This window comes from Magnolia sinica, chromosome 10 (genome assembly GCF_029962835.1).
Source record: "Magnolia sinica isolate HGM2019 chromosome 10, MsV1, whole genome shotgun sequence".
NCBI classification, from domain to species: Eukaryota; Viridiplantae; Streptophyta; class Magnoliopsida; order Magnoliales; family Magnoliaceae; genus Magnolia; species Magnolia sinica.
The window spans coordinates 10360257-10367715 of record NC_080582.1 but is presented as its reverse complement, the minus strand read 5'-3'; the positions used below and the strand labels follow the sequence as shown (position 1 = coordinate 10367715).

At 40.1% G+C, this 7459-nt stretch overlaps 1 non-coding gene across 1 annotated transcript; it reads left to right on the top strand.

The window, feature by feature from the left end:
* The first annotated feature begins 3322 nt into the window (after positions 1-3322).
* Positions 3323-3483, top strand: LOC131217997 (U1 spliceosomal RNA). Its single transcript, XR_009157570.1, has one exon. It is a non-coding gene; the product is annotated as a U1 spliceosomal RNA (small nuclear RNA).
* The last annotated feature ends 3976 nt before the right edge of the window (positions 3484-7459 follow it).

The window sequence follows — 7459 nt, the reverse complement described above, 5'->3', positions numbered from 1 at the left end:
ATGACGTCCATCTGGACGTGATTGGACCCACCATCAAAGGCCCACATAGATGATCCAAACCGTCCATCATACAGATAGAAAGAATCTGAGCATACTCTAGCTTTCTTCACGTGAAGATAAGCTCACACGTAGGCACAGTTCTAGTCACGAATGGACTCCTCCCGTAGAAAAAGCCTTCTTCCTCGCTCCCGCGTCCGCGGACTCAAAACCGATCCCATACAGGGATGCAGTGGTACCCATCATCAAAGAAAGGGAGTGAATCTGGTCCGTCCATCAGATGCAACTCCCATCTCTGAAACTATTCTAAGAGAAACCGGAATTTTGATCCTTCCGACGAGGGAGGAATCGGTCCGAACAGGGAGAAGAGACTTACTTTTCGTCTTGATCTCCAACACTTCCGTCTTGCGGAAGAACTCTCTCGACAGAACCGCTGTAGAACCACCCGAGCCACTGATTTCAAGGGCCAGAGATCGTCAGGCGTCAGATCAGAGCCGTCCAGAGGATCTGATCGGGCAGAACACGACCATGGCCAGATCTGCCATTAAAACAGAGGTCGTCCATGACTTCTACACCGGCAGACCAGCTGATCTGGACCTTCAAGAATCTGGAGAATGGGAATCTGATCCCCTCCACGTTGACAAGAAGAGAGAAAGTAGGGATACCCCTCTCCCTTCGCTACGCATGCAAAAAGCTGCGTAAACTGCCTTTCGCATTCTCGACTGCGCAACGGGAGTCACGCAACTCTTCCGCAAGAAGGGTCTGGAATCCCCTTGCGTCTATAAAGACCCTACAACAACTGAGAGGAGAAAGAAAGAAGGGAAGAAAGAGAGAAAGAAACGTGAGAGGCAGAAAGAAAATGAAAGAGAAGAAAGAAAAGAAAGAGAGATCGGGAGAGAGAGAGAGAAAGAAAGATAAGAAACGAGAAATTTCATGAACGGGTCGACTAAAGATATCATCAAATCCGTTTAGCCCAAGACTCAGGTGCTTATCACGCGGAAGGAGATGATCATTACGAAATTCTATGCTATTGTTTTGCCAGCTCATTTTAGATATGGCCCCAAAAATGAGGCTAATGCATATGTATGAGGTGGATCACGCAAGTTTGGATGAAGCTGCTATTTATGTTTTACCTCCAACCAGGCCTGTGTGACCTAAGTAGTTTTTAATGGTGGGTGTTAAATCAACACTGTTTTCCTACCTTGTGGCCCACTTGAGATTTGGATCTGTCTCATTTTTTGACCCATGCCCTAAAATGAGCTGTAAAAATGGATGGATGGCGTGGATATACAATGCATATATTGAAGTGGGCTCCACAGTCAGGATCGCAGCTAATAGGCACCGGAGCCACCATGCTGATGCTGTGTATCTTCTGTCAAACTCATTAATCACGAGTGACTCACTGTAAAAATCAACCAGAACACACCATGTGCAGTTGGTGGTTTTTACAGTGTTAGGATGCTTGCGTGCACACGAGGGTGGGGACATTAACATTTCCTTTGCTTTTATAGTGTTATGATTTTAACAAGAGCTTTTCAGTCCCTCTTAATGGTTTTGTTGCCACTCCATAGCATAAGTGGCTGTATGGTCATTAAATCTTGACTGGTATAAGCATCTGATTAATAGATAGTAGTTATTTCTATTTTTATCAAAGATAATTACACAATAATAAAAGTTTATTGACACATGTTAACACATATAACTACTCCCTAATTGCATCATAGCTTAGATGAATCCATGCATATATGAAAAATGCAAAGTTGCATGCACAGAGACCAACAACATCATTGTGGAGATTTGAACACATGTTTCTTATAACAAAAATTCTTCCTCTTACAAATAATTCATACTGATTTTTTAAAAATTTCTATATAATATTGAGTCGAGTCATAAACTTGGTCAAACTTCAAGCATACCTGACCTGGCTAGGCTAGACATTACGTCGAGTGGATCAATTTCTAACTTTTTGAACTATGATTCTAATCCTTCCATATGTGATCTAATAATAGAATAGTTCAAAACTCAAATCAATTTTGAGCTGGTTAAGGTGATGTAGAGACTTAGGCCAGTTTTTATTTTTTACTTTGACTGATGATCTAATAACTAATGTAATAATATTTATTAAGAGAAGGTCTCCAGTTCAATTGGTTAGACTACAAGTTATGGTCCACTGAGTAACTTTTAATTTATTAAGTGCAAGAGACATTCAATCCTTTCAATATTGGACCCACCATAGGGACCGCCTAGTCCAAAAATCATCTGTACCCACATATAATGGCACACCATGGAAACAATGTCTATCAATTGATAAATATAAAAATACGAGGGTGGTCCAATCAATGAGTATATGTTGCTGATTTTTGCACAAGATAATCCTCATGATTCGGCAAACCTATTGGACGGGTTTGATGTCATTTGAACATGAAATGTTGGAAGATATACCCCGGTGAACTGTAACTTATCATCCAACCAGTTGGACTTGAGACCTCACTTACAAATAGCTGCTAACAAAGGTACAACGACGGTCCAATATAAAAAAATGGGCCAAAGGGTCTAGATCTTCCAGTTGGAAGTTTCATTTTTTCCCCAATCCCATTTCCTTGGTGGGGACCATCTGATTTGGGTGACAGCCCATGAAGGCTATGAGGAAGGGCTCCCGACTGGCAAGGTTCGAGTTGGATCATGGGGTATCCATACCCGAATCTAGCTAATGGCAGTCGGGCCGAGCCCTATTGGGTTCAGCTACCTGCCAGGTCTTTGCATGCAATCGCCAATTAGGATCATGTGGGTGAGGTTAGTAAACCCAAAGCCAGCCCACAGTAAGACCCGTGCCCGGACCCATGCCGGGCCAAATAGACATGATCAGGCCCGACCCTACCACTTCTACGCAAGATCTAAGCTGTTCATAGGGTGCACAACACCTTGCATGAGGCACAAAGCTCGAATTAAACCGTTCATATGGTGGGACCGACTTTAGCCACAATATTTGCTGGACGGTGAGATCAATCTATTTTTGAATCTTGGACCATTGACTATGTTTATCCTAGCCATTCATTATACAATGATAATCAATCGGTCAGCCTAGTCAAAATCCAGCGTAAAATTAGCTTAATGACCCCTATTGAAGCCGGGCTATGACCTGATTAATTTAAGTCACACATATAGCACGTGTACAATTGTAGGGGTGGATGACATAAACCTTCAGAATGGTATGGTAGAAAGAATCGAGGAACTATTTGTAATATTTAGTCCCACATCGGATAGAGAAAATAGATGATAGTAAAAACGAAGTGTATTAAAGAAAGTCGAGTATAGCCATAGATCCATACTTACCTGGACAGGGTTTTTGGGTGATCAAGAAGGCCCATGGCCTAGGTCAACGGCTTCCATTGCACTTAGGAGGAGCGTTGGCTTAGCATCTCCTCGAGTAGGAGAGTGCATGTCATAATTTGTGATCGAGGGGGTACGCGTTCGCGCGGCCCTGCCAATCCAAACCGCAAGTTGTTTAATCTAAGCCGTCGGGCCTAACCCATCCATCAACAAAAAATGGTTGATGGTGGCAGCATGCTCGGTCACAAACAATACTGGTCTACTCATCAGTCATTAGGTAGTCCGCACTTGGGAGAGGCCCTTACGGCCAGGGCCTATTTGATTTTTCTTGCTAACTGTACTTAAATACATTGTAAATGAGTAAGGCTTAAGCTAAATAAGAATTGTCTGCATAAAAATTGAAATTGAATATTTGAAGTGCTCTCTCTCCAAAAGATAAGAATTGTCTCTTATCATGGGCAGATTTAAGCTGAAGTGGGACCACCATCGGAAAAAGGGAATCCAACACTTGTCATTAAAAACTTTAAAAACTTCTTAGGGCCATTGTTTCCGTTGGTGTGGACCATTGTAGTGTTGAACCTACCTCAATTTTCATTTTCAGCTCGTGTTTTAAAATTTTCTTAACGGTTGAAACTCACCAACGCTTCCTTGATATCCACAAAGGAATATCTATAACCTGTTTTTTCAACAGTTACTATCAAACCTCGTTTTCTGATACAGGAGATCACATGATGTGCAACTGTAGAGCATACTAATCAAGGTGACTGTAACTATATACTAATAAAAGGAAATAAGCTATGTTAACGCCGAATAATATAAAGTTTATCAGAAGGTATTCCTGTCCATCGCATACATCCCACACAAGGGGAGCTATTGTTATATTTGGTGTGGACCATTGTAGTGTTGAATCTGCCTCAGTTTTCAGCTCGTGCTTCAAAATATTATGGTAAAATAGGTGGACGACACATATATGTTATATACATCAAAATGGGCCCCACAAATTTAAGCCAATCATTTTGAATCAGTTTTCCAAGTAGAAATATTAGTGTATTTTCAAACAAAGTGCAAGAGCAATAAATGCTTATTTACAATGTATTTATAGATAATTAAGGGGCATTAGATCATCACGTGGACACATGAAGAGGCATGTGGATGGGACTTCTTGAAATTAACTGAATATGAGAGCCACTAGATCATGTAACCCATCGGTTGGTGGGGGAGCGGCCGATTAGCTTTACTCGGGTGTTATCCAAACTGTGCGGGGGCCACCTTGATTTATTTGTTGTATATCCACGCCGTCCATCTATTTTTCCATCTTATTTCAAGATGCAATCCCAAATCTTAAGAAGTTTTTCCATCTCATTTTTAGATGCGGTTCCAAAACTAAAGAACATCCAAATGTCAGGTGAACCATACCACTAGATTAGATGGGAAATAGATATTACAAAAATCTTACGCTGGGCCCTTTGGGATTTTTAATAGTGAGGTACTCAATCATCACTGCTTCCTGTGGTGTGTTCCACCTGAGATTTGGATCTACTTAATTTTTTGGATTATGGCCTAAAATAGGTTGGAGAAACGGATGGACAATGTAGATATACAAAAAACTTCAAGGTGGGCCCCACTGTAAGGGTAACACCTAATCCGCTCCCCTGTTAGTGACCCAAAATTTTCATATGGTGGCCCCCATAATGGATTGAAGATATCTGAAAATACCCTCCAACAGATGATGCTAACCATCCGGTCATGGCCCTCTTATTGTGATGAACCTACCATTGGTGACATTGGGCCAGGTTAGCTCATGGATCAATTGGCTTGACCCGCTTCTGAGGTAGGTTTAGGCAAAGCTAAATTGGTAGTTGGTTAGACTCAATTTACATAAAGTGGCCTATTAAAGTAAATGGGTTGGGCTTGGCATTCAATAGGATTTGAGTTAATAAAAAATGACCATTGTACGACTGTCAGTTCTCGTGCCAACCTATAATCTTAAGCACAATCGGCAATGTTACCAAGGCACAGTAAGTATGTAGCCATATTAGCTTAAAAATATTATTATAAACCATTAGTTCAAGTACTGATAAATCGAGTATCTATTATGAGCACTTTGATCCAATATTTGCGTAGTGAACCTACCATTGGTGACATTGGGTCGAGTTAGCCCATGGATCAATTGGCTTGACCCGCTCCTGAGGTAGGTTTAGGCAAAGCTAAATTGGTAGTTGGTTAGATTCAATTTACATAAAGTGACCTATTAAAGTAAATGGGTTGTGCTTAGGTTAAACTTTACCTCACTCGGCCAACCTATATATCTTAAAAATGGTTAGGCCAAACCATGTGTCACACTCCGAAAATCGGTATCTAAGTATGGAGACTCTGATCCTAAATTTTCGAGTGTGAACCTAACAAAAGTGTACGTGGGCGAATTCTTACGTGCTCGCACAGATCGGTTAATGTTCACCAATCAAAGCAATTTTAAATCAACGGCCCCACATACGCGCAATGGTTGACCCATAGTACAACCTAATAATGTAATGATATGCATAATTAGCCAAAAAGTTATTATTTCCAGTTCAAATATTAAGTTAGCAAAGCTAGGATACCGACGTTATATCACGAGTCCTTATCTAAATCACATGGCTCGTTGTGGCACATAGCGGCTCCTCACTAACGTCCATTGATCCAAATTTAGGTATCACCCGTTACATCTCACAAATTAATAATTTTCAAGGTATGATATAATACCCAAAGGCATGAGGATCAACCCGGGATGAGTTGTTATCAAAACATATAGTATGATCACTCAGTTTAAAGATGCAGGCTTGTCATATAAAAATTGAATCAACATAAAGAAAATGGCTCGTCACCTAATTCCATTCACACTCAGGTTGTTTGAATGGTACTCTGGCACGAAACCATCAGTCAGGTATTTGACGGGGGTCATTCGAACAACAATTTATTACCTCCATCAATGCTCACTAGTTACTACGGGGAGGTTCATCACCACAGCATAAGCCGACAGCTCAGATACAGTGTTCCATACCACCATGTCCGACTCATGAGCCTTATTGGAATCATTACGCACTAATGATTATGAATAAACTTGTCCATGGAAACGGGGTATCATATATTCAATTTCGTCATGTCATACATGATGAACATGCATGATCAGTCGACTGGTAGGCTTATTTGATTAACCTGAGAGAACCCCGGTGCAATCAACATTAGGTGAAAGCATCTTATGTAATCCAACTATTGTGGTCGTCTATGTTTAACCTGAGTAGATCGAACAAGCCTATGGTGGCTACCCTAACTCGGGCTACCTCTTAGTTCAACGATTTACTGACTAATTTAATATCGTAAGTAATTCTAAACATCACTAAGGGCTAACAATTCATTAGGTAATTATACCAAGATTTCATATGAAGCTTAAATTTAACAACACAATCACTTAAGCATTTTATCGAACAAGTAAACATCAATAATACAACACAATCACTTAGGCATTTTATCGAACATATGAGCATCAATAAATAAGTAATATCACATATTATAATCAAAATTGAAATATGGACATATTAGTATACACCATGCCATCTATAACAATAAATCATTAAGTGAGACCCTCAAGGGTCGATAAACAGTAACTTAGGAATAATGGTCTACACCTTAAGAAAGATTTTTTTATTTTTATTTTTGAATTTTTAGGATTAGGATTTTGGATAAAACAAAAAAAAAAAAAAAAAAAAAAACGATTCATACACCAAATTCAAAGAAATTATGTGAGACCTATACAATTCATCATAGAAAAACTTATGAGGGAAGTATGATTTGTTTCTTAACTCTCAATTGCGAGTGGGGTGGATTCGGCGGAAGATAACAGTCAATTTTAGAGCTTTGATTGAAGGATTCGGTGAAAGAGAGAACAAGCTCCCCCTCACTTGCTCTTTCTCATTACATTAGCCGTATGTGAGAGTGTTTCTAATATTTGGGGACCACTGTGGGGTGGGTGGGTCGATATACACCATAAAATAGTTAACCCTGGTGTTGAGAAGGTTTTCCAATCTCTTTGCTCTGTTTCCTACATAGAAAAATAAGCTCTTTGTTTCCATGTAAGGGATGGTTAGCTCTTGGG